Genomic DNA, 26,198 nt, shown 5'->3' with positions numbered 1-26,198 from the left:
AGCTGTTTCTCCCGGCATGAAACCATGTCTACGTTTCAAAGGAGAATAATGTTTTCCTAAAGTGAGTGCTTTCTTCATTTTTATTTGATTGATGCAAAGGATGCTCTCTCTGTCTCTCACTCTCTCTGTCTCTCACTCTCTCTGTCTCTCACTCTCTGTCTCTCACTCTCTCTGTCTCTCTCTCACTCTCTCTGTCTCTCTGTCTCTCTGTCTCTCTGTCTCTCTATAAAGATGGGGACAGTAAATCAAATTCTTCTAATTTATTTAGAGAGTCGGAAACATCTTCCTTTGGTTCACCAAAGGGCCGATAGTTTCCAGTACAGGCATGAAAATAGAAGTCAATGTGATGGGAGGAGTGGCAGGGAGCCAGATATCGTTGTGGAAGCTGCGAGCTAGTCCACAGTATCTTGTGGATGGGACTTGCCCAGTGTGCTGCGGCTCCAAGCTGCACTAAAGAGCAGAGCTGTTCTCTTTAAATCCTGGGTGTGTGCAGAGTTCAGAGCCACAGAAAGCTTCTGCCAGGATTTCATTTGGGAGAATGAAAGTGACCAGAGTTTAATTCCTTGTCATACAGCCCCAAGACACAGCAGTAAGTGGAGCCGATGTATAGCATAAAATGAATAACTGTGAAACTAGCTTTTGACAATGTTGAGCCGTACCATGTTTCGTGCGTGAAGGCTGAGTTCATTTTAAAAAATCTATGTACTTAATTCTAGAATTGAGCCCAGAATTACTTCCGAGCTTGATAGCATGCTATGTAAATCTATCTGTTTTCTTTAAAATGATTTTTCCAATTTTTGACAGAATTCCAAAGATTTGGGGACCTCTAAGGAAAGCCAGTGCACTTTGTAAAAAGGAAGCAGTCCAAAGTCTGTTTCTTTTTTAAAAGTTTCACTGATTTTAAGAAAAGAATGATGTCTGAAACTTAGGGAAGGAGCTGATCTATGGTTTTTGAATTTGACTTGTTATGTCGTTCCCCATAAAATCATTGTCTTTCTGAATGAAGAAACGTGGGAAGGTCCTTTGATATTTCTCGTTGCTCGGGCTTTTCCTTCCCACCACGGCCGGACTGCAGCCATATTTTAGGCGTTTTATTGCATTGCATTGATTTGTAGTCTGCACTCTGCCAACATGTGCTGCACCATATACAGTAGTTGCTTAAGGCAGACATTTATTCTTGCAGTGAATATTTGATAACAGATTTTACGGCTCACATCTGCAATGAAAGACCAGCTCCAGCTCTTGACTCCTATCACAGCAAATTCAGTGCATTCCTTTATTGGTTTGCCAGCTGTGCAAAGAAACGTAATTCCTGTGGATTTATTGAAACATTTTAAAATGTATTCTCTTGTCATTCTTATTTTGTGTAGGATTGACCTCTCCTCTTGCCCAGAATGGCATCCTACAAGGGTGAATATTAACAGTGAGTACGTTATTGAGTCATGGAGGGCGACACAATGCGATCCAACCACCGCGTTTGTGGCTCCTGTATAGGGAAAGACTCTTGGCTGGTTACAAGAGACTGCAGGTGCTGGAAGCCAGTAACTCACAAAGTGCTGGAGGAACTCGGGGAGTCGGGCAGCATCTGTGGAGGGAATGGACAGATGGCACAAGGAACCTGCTGTCAGACACGCTGTTCCACTAGCACTTGTTTTTTTGCTCAAGACGGCGGCACAGTAACGCAAGGGGTGGCACGGTGACGCAGCAGTAAAGTTACTCCTTCACAGCGCCAGAGACCCGGGTTTGACCCTGACTACGGGTGCTGTTTGTACAGAGTTTGTACGTCCTCCCTGTGATTGCGTGGGTTTTTCCCTGGGTGTCCAGTTTCCTTCCACACTCCAAAGATGTACAAATTTGTAGGTTAATTGTCTTTGGTACAAAGTGTAAATGATCCCTCGTGTGTAGGACAGTGCTCGAGTACGGGATGATCGCTGGTCGACGTGGGCTCAAGGGCTTGTTCCTGTGCTACATCTCTGAACTAATCTAAACACAACATGCTCTGCAAAAGGAATAAGTGGTTTTTCGAGTCAGAATCCTTCCACACACTGAAAGATAGGGGGGGGGGGGGTTGGAAAAAACCCGGTGAGGAAAGGCCAGAACAAATCAGGGGCCGGCAGCAGATCACCTCTTGTCGAATCTCTGTCTGATTTTGTTGTTCAAGAATATTGAGGCCTGAGCTCAGATTCTGATGGTGCATTTAGCCATTTAGCCAGTTGAAATTCTTCAGAATTTCTTTGTAAGTCTAGAATTCTGGTGATTCTAGATACCCGATGGATGGGAGATGTGAATGCATTTTGTGATTTGTAACCAGAATGTGTGTTACACAAAAATCATACACGCTCTCAGTCTAAAGAAGGATCTCAACACATTGCCATTGTCAGTAAAGGCTTTCAACCTCCCATTGTATCTAAGTACCATTTTCTCTCCGGTGCCTCTTGACACAGATATTTAAGCTGTTGTAGATTGAAAGTGATTGATTTTGTTAGTATCGGCAGAAAAACTTCCAGACTTGGAAGGTAAAGGTGTGGACTTGAAGGTTTCGGATATAATTGAAGATAATGTGCTTGTAAGTTCCAAAATGGAGAGGAAGTCCGTGAGAGGTGGGAGTGATGCCACAGAGCATGTACGGTCTGCCACGTACCGTAGTGCCACGTTCAAGATTGAAGTAGAGAGAGGGTCACTGGCTCCACTGATGCATCCAGGTCCCAATTTGGGTGCTGCATTTTAGTTTAGGAATTAACTTCTGGGTTTCGGCCTGAAACGTCGCCTATTTCCTTCGCTCCATAGATGCTGCTGTACCCGCTGAGTTTCTCCAGCATTTTTGTCTACCTTCGATTTTCCAGCATCTGCAGTTCCTTCTTAAATACTTGTACTCCAAGATCCCTCAGCTATTACAGTATCTGCAATAGCAGCCAGCTTCCCTTGAAGAAGCCAGCAAATGAAGCAGACTATTTTAATGTGGATTAGGCAATATTGGGCCGGTGGGGAGGGCAGCAGGATTTATTTGGCAATTCAAGACCATTTTCTTTTTCTGGGATTGGAATGCAATGTGTATGAACAGTTGGGGCAGATTCAAAAGTTACTTTCTACAAAGAGAAAGATAAATTACTTCTTTAAAAAAAAAAAGAGAAGGCAGTTTAAAGGGACCACGGGGAAGGAGCCGAAGAACTGGAATTAATTGAGTGACTCATAAAGAGCGCTGCCTCCAGCAAAATGGACTCAACAACTCCCCTGCTGTTCACTTCAGTCATTCTGTACCCTGGTGTTTGTGACGAGAGCTACTCACAGAAGGCTAGTCCTGGAGGAGAAATGAAGGCAAGTCAAACAATGAGCAACAAACACTGGGGATATTCAGCAAGGCAGCAAGCTTTGGTGGAGAGGGATGCAAATTCATTGAACTGAAACGTTAGCACTGCTCCTCCCTCCACAAATCCTGCCCGATTTGACTATTTCCAACGTTTGTTGTCATGAATTTTCTCTCATCTTGTGTTCTGACGTCAGTTTCACGACACAAGAGGAGGCCTTTCAGTCCTTCAGGTTGACGGCAGCTCCCAGCAGAGCAACCCCTACCCCACCGATTGCTCAGCATTACTCTCGGAGTGGGAGGATTCCTGCAGTGACTGGATATCCATTCTTCAGCGAAGGATGTAAGATTAGTCTGTTGATAACAAGAGTGACTCTTGAGCAGACTCCTCTCATCCTTCGATCAGTGGTTGATTCATGGGAAGAAACGAACGGATATTCTGTTCTATGTTAAATCCTTGACTTCCCTTCCTGTTGTGAAGTTACTAACAATTCCCAGGCAACTGTGGGCGGTGTATCCCACCCAGCCGATCCTGGACATTCCACCGTCCAACATTCACACACAGTCCATTTTTCCAGGATGGCTTGCTGGAATGAGAAGGAATCCCTATAGATCTCTCTATCCACAGTCCATGGTCTCCATTGGTATATTTCTTTTTATTCCAGCCAGACAATTCCATCCCAGTGGCGTTTCCATTTGTTTCTCAATCAGTAACTTACAATTAAAAAAAAAAAATTTTGAGGTCTGGTCGTGAGCAACTGCCTTGAACCACTCCGATCATTCTGGTGAAAATACAATTAACACACAATGAATGCCATCACCCTTAACAGCATTGATGTACAGAGGGATCTTGGGGTCCAAGTCCATAACTCCCTGAAAGGGTGGCACAGCGGTAGAGTTGCTGGGATCGATCCTGACTGCGAGTGCTGTCTGTAAGGAGTTTGCACGTTCCCCCCGTGACCTTGTGGATTTTCTCCAGCTGCTCCGGTTTCCTCCCACACGTACAGGTTTGCTGGTTAATTGGCTTCTGTAAATTGTCCCTAATGTGTGGGATAGTGCCAGTGTTGTCTGGCCACTGGGAGAGGTTAAACAAAGTTGGATTGTTTTCTCCAGAACCCCAGAGACTGTGGGGATACTTGATAGGCATATATAAAACTATAAAAGGCATAGATAGGGTAGACAGGCAGAACCTTTTATCCCAGGATGGAAATATCAAATACAGGAGGGCATGGCTTTATAGTGAGAGTGGAAGAGTTTAAAGGAGATATGTGGGGCTTTTTTTTTACACAGAAGTTGGTGTGTGCCAAGTAGATATGAAAGTGTCATTTGAAAGTCTTTTTGGATAGGCATACGGATATGTAGGGAATGAAGGAATATGAATTATGTGCAGGCAGATAAGAGTTGGTCTGTGCAACATGTTTGGAACAGACATTGTGGGCAGTGTCCCTGTGATGTACTGTTCTATGTTTTATGTACTGTGTGCTTTTTTTTTCTGCATAGCCAGGCATTGTGATGGAGTGGTTGCGCACGCATGTGGAGATGGTGATGATGCCACTTCACTTGTCTCCAGGATGCCTCTCCCAGCGCAGGCACCCAACCCCCAGATGTTATGGGGGGGGGACCAGGCTGGGAGTGACTTTGCTTGACGCTTCAACTACTCGGGAGAAGGAACTGGTGGGTGTAAAAGCTTCGCTGACAGTTCTTATTCAGAACGGAACAATCTTAAAAGCAAATTTGGCTGCATCTGCTTCCCCCTCCCCAGATGCAGTTACAGCTTCTGATGGAAAACAGGCATAGTTGAAGCAGCGCTGTGGGAGATTGTGTGAGCTAAGACAGATCCATAGTGCCTCATGGTACATAGGAATAAACTATGGAGTACAGATACTAATGCATCCTTTGGATATTTCTCAGTCCATCTGGCTCGAAATCATGTGGTTCCAAACACTTTTCTTGCAGTCCTCTTGGTTCTTGTTCTCTCTCTGTCTGCCCGTCCCTCTCCCGCCCCGCTGTCTCTCTCTTACCCCTCTCTCTCTCTTTCTCTCTCTCTCTCTCTCTCTCTCTCTCTCTCTCTCTCTCTCTCTCTCTCCCTCTCTCTCCCCTCCCCCCCCCCTCTCCCCCCCCCCCCCACCCGCCCCCCCCTGCCTCTCTCCCCCCCCCCCTTGCCTCTCCCCCCCCCCCCCGCCTCTCCCGCCCATCCCCCCTTGCCCCCCCCCTGGCCCCCCTCCCCTTCCCCAGCCCCCCTACCCCTCTCCCGCCCATCCCGCCCCCCCTCTGCCCCCCCCCCCCCCCCCCCCCTCTATCCGACCCTTCTTTCTCCCCCCCGCCCCTCTCTCTCTCTCTTTCTCCCCCCCCCTCACTCTCTCTTATCACCCCCCCCCCCCCTTTCATTCTAAATGCAGGGAGAAAGGTATTTGAAGCTGCTACATATAAAATAGTGGAGGAATTTTGCTGCATTCTCGTGTGCCTTTTGGAGTTTCAATTTTGCCTAATTTTGTTTCCAGATTGCAGATTTAAAAATAGCTTTGGCTAAATCAGTGAAACCATAGATAGCCCCAGTCACTTTATTGATTAGAAGTATCATGGGAAAGGAGCCAAGGAGAAAACATTGCAGTGGGAACATGACCTTAAACAGCTCCTGTCTTTTGTGTGTTTGTGAATGCATCACAGTTAGCAAGTGGTCTCTATCTGTGCTGTTCAGCATTGAGCTCAGAGTCGAAATCAATGGGAGCAACGAGACAACGGTTGCGTTGGAGTTTCAATCAGCAAGTGCGTGATGGGCTGTAACGGACGGGTCCTGCATGTTGACGAGTTGGACTGCACACATCCCAAACTTGGCCAAACACACAAGAATCTAGAGTGTTTTATTGTCATATATCCCAAAACGGACGGATGAGGTTCTGACTTGCAGCAGCACAACAGATCTGTTAGCATGGTGCAGGTCCACACCGATTCTCCTACACCTTTGTTTCCAGAGCCTTTCTGGATTATCCGTGTTTCCGGACCATGGCCTCCTAAAAGGAGTTGAACGGGGCAAGGGAACGATCCGCCTAGGCTGCCGTGCGGCCGAGATACCGACCCGCAAAGTTGGCCTCGGAATCATCTACAGAAACGTATCTGCCGGTTCCTCAGGGAACCGCACGGAAACCTTGGGTGGGGCGCAACGTCTCCAGAGGTTTCCGTTCAGGTTTCCCAAGTGGGACAGGGGCATAAAAGGCAGCAACACTACTGCTGCGCCAGCATGCCTTGTGATAGGATGTAGGTTGTGAATATAATGTAGGATTCTGAATGCGATGTCCTGAAGGTAAGGCATACTGTCTCAATTTTCACAGTGGAAGGAAAGTGCGAACGGAATGGGGAAAAAAAAACTATTGATCTAATTTGCGTAATGCTAAATGGAGCTGTTTTATTGATTTCTCTCTTCACCATAAATAAATATCGCTAACGGATTGCTGTGCACAGCGAGTTGTTCCCAGGCGCCTGAAAGAAGCCTGAGCGAGACGGATCTTGCGACTGAAGGTTTTCACCCTGTGGTTAGCCCAACCAGAAAAGATTAAACTGGAGCCTAAAGGCAAATATTGAGTGGTGCAAAGAAAGTTGCGCTTTGGCAGCTGCCTCAGCTGCAGGAAGTGAAAGCCAAACTTTGACTGATGTTGCTAATTGAAAGGATAATCATTATGCGATAGTATTTCTTAATTTCCGAGAGGTTTTGGCAAGTGCGAAGGAAACATGTTAGACTGTGTGTGGATTAATTTCCTCCTTCCAGACTATTTACCGAGCACAGCCCTTGCTATGGCTAATTTAGCTAGTGTATTTATTTATGTGATAAAGTCAAGATTCTATTGAAACTTTATTTATTTTTCCCTGCTTTATTTCAGCAGTTTTACAGACCTTGCATTTTGGCTGATGCTAACCGAGCCTGTGGTGATGTTGTTAAATTACCTGGTGCCTCTGCATTCTGTGATGTGATATTATTGTTTGTTGTGGGTGACGGGGCAGTGGGCTGGCGTGTAAATATCTTCAGACTCCTAGACTGCTAGTTACTTTGGGGAACGTGGAATGAAAAGCTGCCTTGAAGCACATTTTCCCAGTACCTCTACACTGGTCAAGACCATTTGCAGCCGCCCCCGTCAAAGCCTACTGGGTTGTTGAACGAGCTGAAATAAAAGGTTCCCTCTGCTCCAGATTTTCTGCAGTCCAAGAAGGTTAGGCAAGGTAAAAGGTGGCATGGGCACCTCAGCATCCACCAAGCTATCAGAAGGATTGGTGGCAAACACAAAAAGCTGGAGTAACTCTGAGGGGCAACTTTTTCACACAGACGGTGGTGGGTCTATGGAACGAGCTGCCTGAGGAGGTAGTTGAGGCAGGCACAATAACAGCATTCAAAAGACATTTGGACATTTACATAAATGGGAAAGGTTTAGAGTGGTTTGGGCCAAATGTGCACTGGTGCGACTATCTTGCTTAGGGTGTATTGGCTAGTATGGACGAGTTGGGCTGAAGGGCCTGTTTCTGTGCTGTATGACTATAGAAGCTGAATATTAAATGACTCAGGATGACTGGTGAAGGTAGGTCAGAGGTTTGTCCAGATGTCCACTCCCTTTTTGTCACTTTATATAATTGATTTGTTGCTTGATTTCTTGTTTAAAATCTTTCTCATAAATAATGGGCTTAGAATTCATAGAATTAGAGAAACAAACGTACGGCACAGAAAAAGAGTTCAACAGCCTAACTTGTCCATGCTTGCCAGATGCCTCTCCACACTAGTCCCATTTACCCGAGTTAGGTCTGTATCTCACTACTCCTTCCCTATCCAAGTATCTGTATCATATCTGCCTTCACCACCACCCCTGACAATGAGATTGGGTAGGGTGTGAATTGTAAATAAACGTTTTGAAGAGTTATGCGCAGAAGGGTTGGCACGGTGGCGCAGTGGTAGAGTTGCTGTCTTACAACCCAGGTTCGATCCTGCCTAAGGGTGCTGTCTGTACGGAGTTTGCACGTTCTCCCCGTGACCGCCTGGGTTTTCTCTAAGATCTTCGGTTTCCTCCCACACTCCAAAAACCTACAGGTTTGTAGGTTGATTGGCTTGGTATACATGTAAAAATTGCCATAAGTGTGTGTAGGATAGTGTTAATGTGCAGGGATCGCTGGTCGGCGCGGACCCGGTGGGCCGAAGAGCTTGTTTCTGCGCCATATCTCTAAACTAAACTAAAGTAATGGAAAAGAGGAACTGACATTTACATTCCAAGCTTGGAAAGTTAATATTGTTGTAAACATAGTCTATGGACATTTGAGTCGTTTTATTAGAGCAGTGGTGTTCCTTTCCAGTTCTGTGGGGACTGAAACTTGTAAAACTGTGTGCCTCAGGCAGCGCACAATTCTTGCAGTTCATTTGACAGTCTAAGAGTGTCTAATGCTGCTCATTTTAAAAGCGTTGTTACATTAGACGTTGAGAAATAATACATTCTAGATTGCAATGGTGTTAAATGTGAGCAGTTGTCATCTACATCTGGCATCTTGGCATTGCATATTGTGTTCCAACTGCACATCAACTAGATGTAGATCATGCCCGAAACGTTGCCTATCTCCTTCGCTCCATAGATACTGCTGCACCCGCTCTGTTTCTCCAGCATTTTTGTGTACCTTTCATTTTAACAAATGATCATTTCATCATCATATAAAATTATGAGAGGCATAGATAGGGAAGACAGTCCAAACCTTTTTCCAAGGATGGATAAATCAGATACTAGGGGGCATATGTGCTGTCAGAGTATTGTGGGCCGTTTGATAGAAGCCAGAGGAGATTTGTAAGGATGTGGTTTGGACTAATAATGGTGGCTATCAAGAAAGATGGGGTGAGCAAGACTCTGATGAAAGATGATCACCCTCTTTCTCCCTCCACAGACGCTGCCTGGCTTTGTGCACCTCTAGCATAGTGTTTAGTATTGGATAAGCTAGATTTGTTTTCCTTGGAACACAGGGGGGAAGGGGAGACCTAAACGAGCTGTATAAAATTGAGGAGCCATAAGTACGATAAATAGGAAGAATCAACTTCCCTCATCGGAAGAAGGGTCTCGACACCGAAACGTCACCCATTCCTTCTCTCCAGAGATGCTGCCTGTCCCGCTGAGTTACTCCAGCATTTTGTGTCTATCTTTCCTCATTGGAGGGGAGAAGACCAGGAAGGAAGAGATTTTAAATAACGGGAAGAAAGATTAGTGGGGGGGGGGAATGGGGAAAATGTTTTCACCCGCAGGCTGCTAGGGTCTGCAGTGCCCTGTCAAACAGGGTGCTGAAGCAGAAACTCTCCTCACACTTAAGCAGTGTTGAGGAGGTGTAACGTGCCAGACTCTAGACCTGCCGCTGGATGATGGGATTAGGATGCAGAGTTGATTCTCAACTGCGTTGGTTTAAATCAAAGGTAGACACAAAATGCTGGAGTAACTCAGCGGGACAGGCAGCGTCTCTGGAGAGAAGGAATGGGTGAAGTTTTGGGTCGAGACCCTTCCCGAAATGTCACCCATTCCTTCTCTCCAGAGACGCTGCCTGTCGCGCTGAGGTCCTCCAGCATTTTGTGTCTACCGTTGATTCTCAGCTGGCAGCTTGTACAAGACATTGGTGAAGCCGCATTTGGAATACTATGTTCAGTTTTGCTATGTTCAGTTTTGCTCACCTCCCTACAGGAAGGCTGTCAATAAATTGGAAAGCGCGCAGAGAAGATTTACGAGGATGTTGCCGGAATTTGAGGGCCTGAGCTTTCGGGAGAGATTGAGTACGCTAGGACATTATTCCTTGGAGTGCAGGAGGATGAGGGGTGATCTAATAGAGGTGTATCTTACACAAGAACACGAGGTGAATAGATAGGGTGAGTCTTTTACCCAGAGTACGGGAATCAAAAACATGATGACACGTGTTTAAGATGAGGGACAAGATTTAATAAGAACTCAAGGGCAACTTTTTCACTCAGAGGATAGTGGGTATGGAACAAACTGCCAGAGGAGGTTGTTGGGGAAGGTACTATAACAACATTTGTGGACAGGTATTTGGATAGGAAACATTTAGAAGGATTTGGGCCCAACATGGGCATGTGAGACCAGCGTAAATGTGGCATCTTGTGGCAAATGTGGCATCGTGGGCAAGTTGGGGCCTATTTCCATGCAGTATGACTCCACCACTCTATGGCAGGGGAATGGGTCGAATGGCCTCCTATTTTAGCAATTTATTTCTGATTGTGTTATCGTCCCAGAATACAATTAGAAGTTATCCCTTGGGACAAGGTTTGGATCATCCGCGGTAATATCTTCTTGCGTGGCATGGCGCCAAATTTTATTGATAATGCACCTGAGAGGCGCACTGGAATAGTTTACAATGTTAAAGATGCTGCAGATGCAGGTTTTGCTGTGTTTCATCATTGCTGCAAACTATTTCAAGTGTTATTATCAGTGAGTAGGGTTGTTTAATGCTGAGCAGGAACAAATATTGCTTTAAATAAAACTCAAGTGCTGTATTAATATCTACGTGCTGAAATTCTCCAAGTCAGCACACTTTCCCAGGATTCACGGGAAGGTATTTCTTTAAACACCAATGAGTGGCAGACTGCAGGGCTAATGCTTGTACTTGGGGTAGGTCCTGGAGGTTTGCCATTCGCGCAGTGGGTTGAAGGTTCTTGGTTCTTGGTTTCTTGGTCCTCCAAAATATTCCAAATGGAATTTAAACTGGAGGTGGTGAAGGGAGGGCTTAAGCCACAAAGGGTTATTGGGAAGAAAGAGCTACTTTAAATTTAGTTGCATCTGGTTGGGTAACTATAGTAGGGTGGAGATTATTCCATGCTTTAATTGTACGGGGGAAGAATGAATTGCTGTACACACCTGTCTTTGTAGCTGGGACCACAAATTGGATCGAATGCCCTCGTCTGCTCCTAATTGGTTTGGGTTAGGTGTAGGTCTTGTAGTCTCTGTCGAGCTGACCATTTAACATTTTGTAAAAACAGGTCAAACGGTGAGCTTCACGTCTGTCTTGGAGAGGGTTCCACCCCAGAGAATTCAGAAGTTTGGTGACACTCGCTTCTCTCTCATAGGTGTTAGTAACAAATCGAGTTGCCTGTCTTTGGACACGTTCGATGGAAGAAATGTTTTTATTTGTGTATTGGTCCTACGCTGCAACTGCGTAGTCCAAATGAGAAGGGACCATTTCTGAGTACTATCTCTGGACCAGCTAGCTAAGTGCTGTTCCTCTTTCACTGTCATCTCCTCACCTCGTCTACTGCATTTGCTGTTCCCGATGTGGCCAATCTACAATTGGCGAGACCACGTGTAGATTCGGCGAACGTTTTGCCGAACGCTCACGCTCGGTCCGCCAAGGCTTGTTGGATCGCCCGGTTGTTAACCCTTTCAACTTCCCTTCCCATTCGCACACTGCCTCTTCTGTCCGGCGTCTCCTCCATTGCCAGAGGGAGGCATTACGCAAACTGCAGGAACGGCGCTTCATGTTTCGCTTGGGCGGCTTACAACCCAACAGTGTGAACATTGAATTCCCCAGCTTCATGTAATGCCCACCACCCCTCCTCCTCCACTGCCCACCCAAGTGTGCGCACTGTTCTGACTGTCTACATTATCTAAGCCTCTCATAATTATATATATTTCCGTCAGGTCTCCCGTCAGTCTCCGATGTTCCAGAGAGAACGATTCCATTCTGTCCCACCTCTCCTTTTAGCTAATACTCTCTACTGCAGGAAGCATGCTGTTAAACCTCCGCTGCGTGTCATGGAAGACAAGCAGGTTTACAATGAAGGCTTGGATAGAGTGAATGCAGAGAAGATCTTTACACTAGTGGGAGAGTCTAGAACCAGAGGCCGTAGCCTCAGAATAAAAGGATGTATCTTTAGGAAGGAGATGAGGAGGAATTTCTTTAGTGGTGAATCTGTGGAATTCATTGCTGCAGACGGCTGTGGAGGCCAAGTCAATGGATATATTTAAGGCAGAGATTCTTGATTAGTACGGGTGTCAGGGGAGAAGGCAGGAGAATGGGGTTGAGAAGGAAAGACAGATTAGCCATGATTGAATGGCTGAGTAGACATGATGGGCCGATTGGGCCTAATTCTGCTCCATGAGCTTGTGAATTTATGAAGGTCAGCGGAGATAGAAAGGGTTGAAGGGTTGGATGTTGGAGATCCCCTCTTCCTCCCCACCCGCAATCAAGCAGAGTTCCTCCAAACCCTCACACTGTTTGTTCCCCACTATTTTCTCTTCAGATGCTGATGCACCTGCTTTGGAGTCTATCTGGTCAACTTCCCAACACTTGCGTTTTGTTTGTCTCATCTTGAATCTGTTGAGCTGCCGGCTTCACACTTCAGTGTACATCAAAACAATCCTAATTTTAGCTGTGCCCATTCACAGGCGGCTGCTTTTTGTACATGCCAACAGTCACATCAGCAGAAATATATCAAGGTAGCAGGCGAAAACTGCCTGCTACTTCCTAGAATTCCAGTTTAGCTTTCTGTCTAAGTATTGCACTGGATGTGGAATGGTCGTAAAGTTCCCCTGTGGTTTATTTCAGGTCGTAGTTAGTCAGAGTTGCCTCATTACTTACACCAGCCGCTTACCCTCCTACACGTTCCTGATTACATTGATTCCCATTTAGGCAATGTTTCCATTTTTTAACATTATCATCTTTACTTTCAATTCTCCCCTTGCCTCGCTCCTCCCTCCTGCTGTAATCTATAATCTGCCGTGAAAATAAAATCAAAAAATCCTGCACACTATTGGGAATCTGAAATTTAAAAAAACAAAAATGCTGGAAATGCTCTGTGTGAAGAGAAACTGTTTATGATTCTGGCCTGGGATCCTTCAGCAGAACTAAGAACGAGGGAATCAAGTGTCAGCCTTCATCTCCCATCAATTCTCTGCTCCTAATTGTCATATGCTGAGAGAACTAATGCTCCTAACTGTCATATGCTGAGAGAATGAGGCGGCTGGGCTTGTATACTCTGGGGTTTAGAACGATGAGAGGGGATCTTATTGAAACATATAAGATTATTAAGGGTTTGGACACGCTAGAGGCAGGAAACATGTTCCCTATGCTGGGGGGGGGGTCGAGAACCAGGGGCCACAGTTTAAGAATAAGGGGTAAGGCATTTAGAACGGAGATGAGGAAACACTTTTTCACACAAAGAGTTGTGAGTCTGTAGAATTCTCTGCCTCAGAGGGCGGTGGAGGCCGGTTCTCTGGATACTTTCAAGAGAGAGCTTGATAGGGCTCTTAAAGGTCAGGGGATATGGGGGGAAGGTAGGAACGGGGTACTGATTGGGGATGCTCAGCCATGATCACATAGAATGGCGGTGCTGGCTCGAAGGGCCGAATGGCCTACTCCTGCACCTATTGTCTGTTGCCTAATTCTGGTCCCTCAATCACTCCCAAATTCAATCATCGAACCTTAACTTGTGCCTGCATCTGCCACAACTCTCGAGCTTTGAAATTCCCTCTCCAAGTCTCTATCTCCCTGTCCTCTCTACGTGAGAGCTCTTGCATGCTCTTTAAAACCTACATCTCCGACCAAGCTATGGAGTCATTGAGTCACACGCACAGAAATGGGCCCTACAGCCGAGGTTGTCCATGCCGACCAAGATGATCCATGAAAAGTGGTCACATTTGTCCACACCCGGCCCGCGCCCCTCACAAAGTCTTTTCTATTCATAAAATATCTTTTCAACGGTGTAATTAGAACTGCCTCAACTACTTCCTCTGACACCTTGTTCCACAAACCACCGCTCTCTGTGTGGGAACATATGCCCCTCACTATATATATCTTTCCCTTCTCATCTTGAGTCGATGTCCTTGAGTTTACACCCCCTGCCCCGGGAAAAAGACCATTCACCTTATTTGCACCCCTTATCATTATGCATGCTTCAATCAGGTCATCCTTCAGCTTTCTACACTCCAGGTTTAAAAATAAAACCAGCCTGTCCAGCCTCTCCTTATAACTCAAGTCTTCCAGTACTGACATTATCCTTGTGAATTTTTTCTGCACCTTTTCCAGCTTAAAGACATCCTTGCTTCGTCTGGGCGATCAGAACTGCCCACAATACTCCCAAGTGTGGTCCCGTATAGTGTGTAGAGTTGTGACCTGACTTGACTCTGCCCTGACCGATGACGGCAGGTGTACCTGCCTTCCCCGCCTTCTCCACCACTCTGTCTACCTGTGTGGCCGCTTTCAGAGAACTATGTACTTGTACTCCAAGGTCTCCCTGTTCTATGTTATTCGTCTGCCCTACATACTCCTCAGGTATCTCGCATCAGCTTTCAATGTGCAATGACATGGAATGTGGCTCCAGGGGGAAGTAGACATCCCACACGGATAAGAAAATGGGAATAAAGTCACTGAGCCACCTCGGGATCTTTTACTCCATCTTTTACTCTGTTATCAGGCAACTGGCCCAACCTATCGCCAACTGGAGCAAGGGTTCCCAACCAGGGGTACATTTACCCCCAGGGGGTAAATTTGTTAATTCTGGATTTGTACATAGTTTTTTTCATTGACTGACTGTGTTTGGTTCTGGTATACCGGTATCTGTTCATCATTAGTTGTTCAGAAATAAGTGAAATAACATTGTTATGAGCTATTAAAGTTGCCATGGATAAACGGAATGAAAAAGTTTGGGAACCCCTAAACTAGAGAGTGATCCTGAACCTACCATCTACCTCATTGTAGGCCCTCGGACTATCTTTAATCGGAGTTTACTGGGCTTTATCTTGCACTAAACGTTGTACCCGTTATCCTGCATCTGTACACTGTGGACGGCTTGATTGTAATCATTTTTTTTAATTTTTTAAATAATTTTATTTATTAGAAGTAGTGTACATTACAATAATATAAGCCAAAAATAACATAATACATTTCTTGTACCACTTCATATTTTAAACTTTACAAAGAAGAAAAGTAAAGAAAATGAGATGGGATAGTGAGTGTGTGAAAGTGATCAAAAAAAGACCCTTAGACACAAAGAATTGGAAAAAAAAAAGTTAAGAAGCCATCGAAAAGGAAAAAGATACAAAGAAAACAGAAAATATGTTAAAAGTTAAAAAAAAGAGCTAAAAGGGAAATACCAACTTCGTATGTTTCCTCCCCCCCCCCTCATCAGGTCCTGAAACCATTTCTTTTCAGAATTCTGTTGCACCTTATACTTGTAGTAAGTCGATAAATGAAGACCAAATCTTTTGGAAATGGTCTGGTTTGCCTGCTAGAAGGAATCTTGATTGTAATCATGCATAGTCTTTCCACTGACTGGAAAGCACGCAACAAAAAAGCTTTTCACTGTGCGTCGGTACACATGACAATAATAATTATAAACAAGGCTACTGGCCTGTTTGTGGCGTTCAATCGAGGAAATAAGGCGTGTTACCTTATTTGCTTACGGTGGAGGTTTGTGTGTTTGTCCTCAATGAACCACCCTGTATAATTGGTGTGGGAGCAGCTCTCTCGCGGTTTCTGCTGATCTTTCACCTTTAATTCCTTGCTCTCCCTCTGACGCTGTGAGCAGAGGCGTTCGTTCAGTGGAGGCGAAGGTGTGGAGGTGCCCTAACATGTGATGATACTTTTATTGTCATTTGTATCCTAATTGGTGCAGTGAAATTCTTTGTCTTTGCATAGAAAATACACGAGCTGCCACAAAGGCGCCAACAAAAGTACAAAAAGTACTCACCCCTTTGTTCCCCACCCCACCCTTAGTCCTCGGCGTCACCCCAACGCTGGGTCCTCTTTTGCTCTCGGGGTGTACCCCTTAGTTCTCGGCAGTCCACTCACGACGGGTCCCCATTAGATCTCGGTGACGTGGCCCGTCCACCTAGGCTCGTCCTCGGCCGCTCCGTGGCAGCACTAATAATAATAATAATGGATGGGATTTATATAGCGCCTTTCTAGATACTCAAGGCGCTTTACATCGCATTATTCATTCACTCCTCAGTCACACTCGGTGGTGGTGAGCTACTTCTGTAGCCACAGCTGCCCTGGGGCAGACTGACGGAAGCGTGGCTGCTAATCTGCGCCTACGGCCCCTCCGACCACCACCAGTCACTCACACACATTCACACGCAGGCAGAGGTGGGTGAAGTGTCTTGCCCAAGGACACAACGACAGTATGCACTCCAAGCGGGATTCGAACCGGCTACCTTCCGGTTGCCAGCCGAACACTTAGCCCATTGCGCCATCTGTCGTCCCAAGCACTGTGACCTTGCTCCCATTCTCTTGTCCATGCAGGTTGCATGTTTGCCCTGGAGCCACCTTGCATGCCCCCTTCCTCGTTGTGTTGCCATCGTGGAAGTTAGCTGCTCTATTTCACGCAAAGGGCAGTGAGTGTGAGGAATGAGCTGCCAAAGGAGGTATTTAAGAATGAACTGCAGATGCTGGAAAATCAAAGGTACACAGATATGCTGGAGAAACTCAGCGGGTGCAGCAGCATCTATGGAGCAAAGGAAATAGGCAACGTTTCGGGCATGATCTACATCTAGTTGATGTGCAGTTGGAACACAATATGCAATGCCAAGATGCCAGATGTAGATGCCTACTTCCTTTGGGTTTCGGCCCGAAACGTTGCCTATTTCCTTTGGGTTTCGGCCCGAAACGTTGCCTATTTCCTTTGGGTTTCGGCCCGAAACGTTGCCTGTTTCCTTTGCTCCATAGATGCTGCCGCACCCGCTGAGTTTCTCCAGCATTTTTGTGTACCTGCCAAAGGAGATAGTTGAGGCAGGTGCTATCACAGCGTTTAAGAAACATTTGTACAGGTACATGGATAGGAAAGGTTTAGCGGGATATGGACCTGTAATAAGATTTAAAAACGGGAACTGAGCATCAGCTGATCATTTTTTAATGGCATTCATCTTAGGGGTCTCCATGTTGCCTGCGAGGCTAGTATCCATTGCCTATCCCTCATTGCCGTTGCGATGGTGGCGAGCCGGTGCTGAAGTTGAAGGTGTTCCCATGGTGTGGCGGCACAGTTGCGCAGTGGTAGAGTTGCTGCCTTATGCCCCTGTCCCACTTAGGAAACCTGAACGGAAACCTCTGGAGACTTTGCGCCCCACCCAAGGTTTTCCGTGCGGTTCCCGGAGGTTTTTGTCAGTCGCCCTACCTGCTTCCACTACCAGCAACCTCAGGCAACCACCTGCAACCTCCGGGAACCGCACGGAAACCTTGGGTGGGGTGCAAAGTCTCCAGAGGTTTCCGTTCAGGTTTCCTAAGTGGGACAGGGGCATTATAGCACCAGAGAGCGCGGTTCGACCCTGACAACAGGTGCTGTCAGTACTGGGTTTGTACTTTCTCCCTGTGACCGCGCTCTCTGGGTGTTCCGGTTTCCTCCCACACTCCAAAGACGCACAGGTTTGTAGGTTGAATGGCTTTGGTTAAAATTGCCCCTGGTGTGTAGGATGGTGCTAGTGTATGGGGTGATCGCTGGCCAGTGAGCTGAAGGGCCCGTTTCCACACTGTATCTCTACAGTCTAAAGTAAAGGAGCCTGCGGAGGCGGTTATCGTTTGTGGCTGCTGCTCTTGTTCTCTCTGTGGTAAACGTTGTGGACTTGGCAGTACATCAGACTACCTTGTGCAAGCTACTGCAATGTATTTTGTAAGTGATACACACTGTTGAACTATTTTCACTTTTCACACTGAATTAGAGGACCAAGTCTTCCACCTGGCTTGCGAAATCTGTGTTAATTTTGGCTATGACTTTATTTTGAAAGGTGAGACAATATTTCCCTTCGAGCCCCTGTTGGCTAATAGGATTTTTCTTTGGAGTCTTTTCCAAGGTCTTTATTTTCCTATACAGTTTAGTTTATGACTTAAATTAATTTCATTACTCTATCCTGTGGGAGGTCAGAATTATCTGCATTGGCTTCAGTCTGATAGCCAAGATATTCAAACCTGAGGCTAACATGCGGCTGGATTTGTGGTCTTTCAAATGGCAAAAGATAGTTCATTGCCAGAATAGATCTATACTTGAAATGTTAATGCAATATTTTTAGAATTATTGAGTGCTGCAAGCCATTCTGCCCAACCTGTCCATGCCAAGCAGGTTTTCTAGCTGAGCTAGACCCATTTACCTGCATTTGTCCTCTATCCCTCCAAATCATTCCTCTCCTTGCAACTGTCTGGGTACCTGCTATTCTCCGAGATTGTAGTTGCCACAGCACTTCCTCTGTCAGATCGTTCCACGTATGCACTGCCCTCCACGTGAAGAAACTGCCCCTAAGTTACTTTTAAATCTTTCCCCTCTCACCTTAAACCTAGTTCTGGACTACTACACCATGGGAGAAAGACTGTGAACATTCACCTATCTATGCTTCACATGATTTTGTATACCTCTAGAAGGTTACCCCTCGACCTCTTATGCTGCAGGGAACAAAGTCCAAGCCTATCCAACCTCTCTTTATAACTCAAGAGGAAAGAAGATTAGACTTTGCCTTCCATCACAGTGAGGAATGTGGGGAATCCGCAGTGGTGAATGTTTATGTTAACTTTTATGTAGTTCTGTGTCGTGTTGCCTTTTTAACATTTTTTTAATTTGGCTATGGTAAATCGAATATCACTGTACCTTAATTGGTACACGTGACAATAAAAGACCTTTGAAGATTTGAGTTCATCCTGGTACACATCGTGAAGAATCCTTGTGTACCCCTTCAAGTTTACTGAAGAAGGGTTTCGGCCTTATACAAACGTGCCCCTCCCCAATGTTTGTGGATATTTAGTTGTGTTTCATAGAAACATAGAAAATAGGTGCAGGAGTAGGCCATTCGGCCCTTTGAGCTTGCACCGCCATTCAATATGATCATGGCTGATCATCCAACTCAGTATCCTGTACCTGCCTTCTCTCCATACCCCCTAAATCGTTTCCACTTGTACAATGAACCAACATTCCACCTGGCCTCGTGTAGCTGTAAAAGATTGCATAGAGCGATTACAATTGTATTTTTGTGGGATTCTGAGCCATATTCAATACCTTCAATAACTAACATTTTATGAAGCAATTATCTGGTCATTTGAAAGTGGGATCTTGCTGTGTGTAATTTAGCTGCCTTGTTTCCTATATCACAATAGAGCATAAGTTCCTAATTGATAGTAAAACGCATTGGGATGCCCAGAAGTCGTTAAAGGTGTGTCGAAAGTCCCTATGTTTCAATTAAACTCTGCTGAAGATTTGATTGTGCAATTGATTGTGCAAGTAGGTCAGATATTCATCATCTGTTTAAAAACTTCTCTGATGGGCATCACCAGTGGCTCAGGTAGCACAAGGATTGCAGATCGGATGGAATCCATTTTGATTCCGGGTCAGTGTGACGTCAGCTACACTTGATCGAGGCATTGCTAACGTTGCTGCTGCTGAACAAATGGAGGTGACGTTCCCAGGCAGATTGGAAAGCAAAAAAAATGGAAATGCTGTCAATCTGCCAAAAAAACAAAAAAAATATCTCAAAATAGAGTTGATGTTTCAGATCATCGTAACACTTCTGAAAGTGGAGTTTTAACTCCCTCTGTCACTACTGTCCGGAAGTGGCGGCGTTGCCCTGGCAGCAGCGGCTCGCCTGCAGTCCGTTTGTTTTTACTTTTTTGTGTTGTTTTGTTTCGTTTTGTCTAGTTAAGTTTTTGGTTTTTAGGTTGTGTTTATGTGGGGGAGGAGGAGGGTGGTCCGGCTCGGGGCTGTGGCGCTCCCGTCGGAGCGGCCCAGCTCGAGGGTGGAATGGCACTCGCGTGAGGGCGATCCGGCTCAGGGCTGGAACGGTGCTCCGGTGGCTGGAACGGCGTTCTGGCGGCTATGACCTGAGTCCTGGGTTCAGCCGCGGGCCAGCAGCTGCGTCCAATGGACTGGAGGGCGGCAGCTTTGACCACCCCGGGCCGCGGTGTTTGAGCCGGCCCGTTTGCGGGGTTCGGTGAGCCGCGGGACTGTTTGTACCATCGCCCGGTGGGGAATCGCTTCAGCGCAGAGGGAGAAGAGGAGAGAAGAGACTGCAGCCCTAAGATTTTTGCCTCCATCACAGTCAGGAGGTGCTTGGAGGACTCACTGTGGTGGATGTTAATTTGTGTTTATTCTTGTTTATTATTGTATTATTGTATGTATGACTGCAGGCACGAAATTTCGTTCAGACCGTAAGGTCTGAATGACAATCAAGGAAATTCTAATTCTACTGCCTGGCCTGTGAACTATTTTGTAGATGCAAGGAACTGTAGATGTTGGTTTACAAAAAAACACAAAGTGCTGGAATAACTCAGCAGGTCAGGCAGCATCTCTGGAGGACAGATATCGTTTCTCTTTCCATGCGCTACCGCTCCAATCTAATCTTTATGTAGATAAATCTTCATGAAGTGCGGAGGCAATAAGATTACTGTAGTAGGGAATTTCAATTATCCCATCATTAACTGAAATGTGTTTGAACATTTATTGCTGTTTAGCGAGCAATTTATTGACCATCTTAATTGTCCTGAACAAATGCCTGGGCCATTTAACAGAGGTGTTCAGAGTAAATGACATTTGCTGCTGGTCAGAAGGGTCTTGGCCAGATTCATTATCTATCGACAGATACTGCCTGACCCTCCAGAACACAGTGTTTTGCTCATGATTGCAGCATCTGCAGTTTCTTGTGTTCTCACTCTTCATTGCAATGGGTTCAGTTGAGAGATACACCATATAAGGTGCTTCAGCCCACCAAGTCCACACCCGCCATCGACCACCTGTTCACACTAGTCCTAAGTTATCCCACTTTCTCTTCCACCCCTACACACGGGCCGGCAATTTACAGACGCCACATATCTTTAGAGTGTGGGAGGAAACCGGAGCACGTGGCGATCCCAGGGGGAACGTGCAAACTCCACACAGACAGCACACGAGGTCAGGGTTGAACCTGGGTCTCTGGAGCTGCGAGACAGCAGCTCTCCCATCTCTATGAAAAACAGTAATATTGCATTTTAAATTTATTGAACTTTTATTCTTTATTGTGTTATTTATGAGTAGTATGTTTACAGACTTGTTTTACTGCTGCAAGTAAGAATTTCATTATTTGTTTCTTGGTACATTTGGCAATTAAATACTCTTGACGCCATCCTTCCAGTTTTTGGGTGGATTTTTACAACAATCCAGTAATTAAATAATCATCATTGCAGTCTGAGGAAGGGACTCGACCCAAAACGTCGTCTACTCCTTCACTCCGTAGATGGTGCCTCACCCGCCGAGTTTCTCCAGCATTTTTGTGGTGGAATTCACCCGATCTGACCCCTCAATGCTGGCTCTGCTGCTGAAGTGAGGGGAAAATGTGTTCTGGACATATACTTTCATATTGCAATCTAGCTGTTCAGGGCTCAAACCCATTCTGTCACTCAGTTTCTTCCCCCCCCCCCCTCCGCCACGCACCCCTCCTTCTCGATCCCCTCATCCTGCCCCCCATGACCCCAACTCACCGCGTTAAGTTCCACTCTCCATCTGCCCTTTCTCTCTGATACAAGAATCTGCAGCCCTTTGTACACCACCCACCACCTCTGCTATCTCCACCCATTCCTCCCCAACTGAGGGTTAGTTGCCAAACATCCTCCTCACCTGTATCCACCTATCATTGTGCAGGAAGGAACTGCAGAAACTGGTTTAGACTGAAAAAGCTGGAGTAACCCAGCGGGTCAGGCAGTAACTCTGGGGAAAAGGAATCAGTGATGTTATGCATATTTTTAATGCAAACGCAGCAACATTTTTGCATATCTTTCCTTTGTTCTATATCTCACTACATCACTGTCCTTATCTTTTGTTTCTCTTTCCCCTGACTCTCAGTCTGAAGAAGGGTCTCAACCTGAAACGTCACCTATTCCTTTTCTCCAGAGAATCCGTCTGACCCGCCGAGTTACTCCAGCTTTTTGTGTCTATCTTCCATCTATCGCTAGATAGATCCTCCTTCCCCATCCCCTGCCTCCCAATCTATTTACACCGGCAAGTTCCCCTCTCCTCTTTCAGGCCAAACATAGAGTCCCGACTAAAAACCCTATGCAGGGGAAATCATGCTTAGAAACATAGAAACATAGAAATTATGTGCAGGAGTAGGCCATTCGGCCCTTCGAGCCTGCACCGCCATTCAATATGATCATGGCTGATCATCCAACTCAGTATCCCGTACCTGACTTCTCTCCATACCCCCCTGATCCCCTTAGCCACAAGGGCCACATCTAACTCCCTCTTAAATATAGCCAATGAACTGGCCTCAACTACCCTCTGTGGCAGAGAGTTCCAGAGATTCACCACTCTCTGTGTGAAAAAAGTTCTTCTCATCTCGGTTTTAAAGGATTTCCCCCTTATCCTTAAACTGTGACCCTTGACTAATCTTTTGAGGATGTGACAAGTAGCTGGGATAACGGAGAGCCAGTGGATGTGGTGTATCTGGACTTTCAAAAAGCCTTTGACAAGGTCCCACGCAAGAGATTAGTGTGCAAAATTGGAGCACATGTATTGGGGGTAGGGTATTGACATGGATTGAGAACTGTTTGGAAGACAGGAAGCAAAGAGCAGGAATTAACGGGTCCTTTTCAGAATGGCAGGCAGTGACTAGTGGGGTGCCCGCAAGGCTCGGTGCTGGGACCCCAGTTATTTACAATATATATTAACGATTTGGACAAGGGAATTAAATGTAACATCTCTAACTTTGAAGATGACACAAAACTAGGTGGCAGTGTGAGCTGCGGGGTTGAATGCCATGAGGCTGCAGGATGACTTGGATAGGTTGGGTGAATGGGCAGAAGCATGGCAGATGCAGTATAATGTGGATAAAAGTAAGGTTATCCACTTTGGTGGCGAGAACAGGAAGGCAGATTATTATCTGAATGGTGTCAGATTGGGAGAAGGGGAGGTGCAATGAGACCTGGGTGTGCTTGTACATTGGTCATTGAAAGTAAGCATGCAGGTACAGAAGGCAGTGAAGAAAGATAATGGCAAGGTACACAAAAATGCTGGAGAAACTCAGCGGGTGCAGCAGCATCTATGAAGCGAAGGAAATAGGCAACGTTTCGGGCCGAAACCCTTCTTCGAAAGATAATGGCATATTGGCCTTCATTGCGAGAAGATTTGAGTTGAGGAGCAAGGAGGTCCTACTGCAGTTGCACAGGGCCCTGGTGAGGCGGCGCATGTAATATTGTGTGCAATTTTGGTCTCCTAATTTGAGGAAGGACATTATTGCTATTGAGGGAGTGCAGCGTAGGTTCACCAGGTTAATTCCCGGGATGGCGGGACTGCCGTATGATGAAAGAATGGTTCGACTGGGTTTGTATTTGCAGGAATTTAGAAGGATGAGAGTGGATCATATTGAAACGTATAAAATTCTTAGAGGATTGGACAGGGTAGATGCAGGAAAGATGTTCCTGATGTTGGGGGAGTCCAGAACCGCGGGTCATAGTTTAAGAATAAGAGGTAAGCCAAAGTAAAGCCCCCTCAAATTCACTGTAACTGTAGACCTCACTGCACATCTCGTATGTGTATGTGACAAATAAACTTGACTTGACTTGACTTGACTTGACTTGACCTGTTACTGGGCTTTCAGCCCCTCTCGTGAGTCAGCCCTTTGCTTTAATGCTTTGAGTACTTACAACTGGGGAAAGAGACTCTGCATTGTTGAAGCATTTCCATTTTGGGCAAATTAAAAACAATTGATTTGGCTCAAAACTGGATTAATTGGTTTAAATGAGAAAAGATGTTCAAAGGCATTACAAATTAGTCACGCATTCTTTGGGATCTGGTAATTGTTTGCAAATTGACCTTTCCCTTCTCAAACCTGATTTTTTAAAAATCCAGGCAACTGTTGGATAAAAGTTTCCTCCATTACAGGAAAGAACTTGTATATCTGTGGCAACTTCCCCATCTTTGGCATCAAACTGTCTAACATATGTTGTAGCAATGTCAGTGCTCTAGGACTGTCTACGAGACAAAAGTGAGATATATTGTCAGGTTTAAGAACGAACTGCAGATGCTAGAACAATCGAAGGTGGACAAAAATGCTGGAGAAACTCAGCGGGTGAGGAAGCATCTATGGAGCGAAGGAATGGGTGACCCTTCCTCAGACTGTTTTAATAAATCTGTTGTGCCGCCGCGAGTAAGAATTTTATTGTTCCATTTCGGTACGTGTGACAATAAAACATTCTTGACTCGACTCACTTGAGCGGAGGGCATAGCTTTAAGGAGAGAGGGGCAAAGTTTAAAGTGGATGTGCGGGGCAAGCTTTTGTACCCAGAGAGTGGTGGGTGCCTGGTGGTGATATGCTAGTGGCATTTTAAAAGATTTTGGATAGGCACATGGATATGCAGGGAATGAAGAGATATGGATCTCGTGCAGGCAGAGGAGATTAGTTTAACTTGACATCATGATCGTCATAGACATTATGGGCTGAATGGCCTGATCCTGTTCTGTGTCTATTACAATCCACTCTTTCTTTTATCACTTTGTGCTCGTGCACCTCTGTCATGTCTCCACCTCTTTTTCTCTCTCTCCCCCTCGTGCACCTCTTTCCTGCTTTCCTTTTGCCTTCCCCCTTCTTCCCTTTCCCCCTCGGGCTCAGGCACGCGGCCACTTCATGCAGGGCAGCTGTTCAGATCAAGCCCAACATCTATGACCAAGTTGCAGATGGACTCGGCTGTCATTTAGCGGGAGGAGTTGCCTTGCTTTAGAAGCCGCAGCCCCGTGCACAACCTGTCCAACCCCACAGCGATCAGCACAAGCCTGTCATTCAGACTTCAGCTCCCTTGCGTGGCCAGGTCAGCCCCTGTGATTCTTTGCTGGCACGTTGCTCGTGTGCAGTTATTGCACAGCGTTACAGTGCTGAGTACAGTACAATACTGTCGACCCCGCGCCTCAGTGGCGAGTGAGACGGCTACTTGGCTCAACTTGCTTGGAGAGGGAGGTAAGTTGTGGATCTCGCCATATGTGGTGCACGGTTAGAAAGTTGGAGCTAACTGCAGTTCGTGTTTGCTTCTGATAAACAATGCACTGTGCACACTAGCTACTGCAAGTGGCAGCAAACCGTGTGGAGAATAACTTCAGTGCCGCGGATCGTATTTCTTGCCCTGTAGGCTTGGCAGTAAAAAGCTGTGAAAGAGTGTCGTTTGTGAGGAGCCATTTGTTAGTAATTCTCTGCAGTCGTTCCCCTAGTCCTTGGATAGCTCGCTGAAGCGCAGCCGGAGTTGTCCGTCTTCCTGCTGTAATAGTTTGCAGCCTTGGACCCACTCAATCTCTGGTTGTGCAGAGCGAACCGAAGGATACAGTAAATGCGATGAGCTGGGAATTCATCTCACTTCAAGGCATAATGTACTGCTGAGTTATTGCCTCCTTCTTAAAGGCAGGCTTACAGAACCTTCTGTGAGTAGCTGCCGTTTAGAAAGCCTCGTCCGGTGAAAATCTCAATGGCTCAATTACTCGACAAAAGCCAAGCTGGACATCAACGAGCCACATTTTTCTTTGATATATGTATGTTCTTGCATTATGGTTTATTTCTTTACCTTTGTTGATAACCTAAGAAACCTTGCTTCTCAATTTGTCTTGGAATCATTTATCTGGTTTACAGTGAGCCCATTAAATTCTGTGGCTGCAGCAGATTATCACAGTGACAGGCAGCGGGGATTCCAGCCTGCATAAAAGAGTTGAGATGTTTTACTGTTTGACCTGAGCGCGCGCGCATGCCCCATTTCTGCTGCCTTGGTCTTTGCTTGTATTGCATTGCATTGCATCTGTCTTTTGCTTCATCAGTTCTTTCATCTGCACGCCTCCCCGTCTGGATGTTCTCTCTAAAGGCTTCTTCCCCTTATGCTTTCTCTCATCTGCTGTTACGTTCCTCCTCCTCCTCCTCCCCCCTCGCCCCCCGATCTCTTTCTATGTACATTCTGTCTGTGTCTCTGTCTC

At 46.0% G+C, this 26,198-nt stretch overlaps 1 protein-coding gene across 7 annotated transcripts in view; it reads left to right on the top strand.

Annotated features, from left to right (window-relative positions):
* disp1 (dispatched homolog 1 (Drosophila)) overlaps positions 1-26,198 on the top strand; it is a 212,072-nt gene that overhangs the window by 105,534 nt on the left and 80,340 nt on the right. The window contains exon 4 of one of the 7 annotated variants that reach the window (XM_055636205.1): positions 1,371-1,423. The exons of 5 other annotated variants lie outside the window; for them this stretch is intronic. The gene's annotated coding sequence lies outside the window, so the exon portion shown is untranslated. Of the gene's footprint in view, positions 1-1,370; positions 1,424-24,862; positions 25,204-26,198 lie in introns of those variants that run through there. One more of the 7 variants, XM_055636201.1, reaches the window with a different exon arrangement.

This window comes from Leucoraja erinacea, chromosome 5, assembly GCF_028641065.1.
Source record: "Leucoraja erinacea ecotype New England chromosome 5, Leri_hhj_1, whole genome shotgun sequence".
Lineage (NCBI taxonomy): Eukaryota > Metazoa > Chordata > Chondrichthyes > Rajiformes > Rajidae > Leucoraja > Leucoraja erinaceus.
Note: the sequence above shows the minus strand (reverse complement) of the source record. Positions and strands in the feature narration are given on the sequence as shown.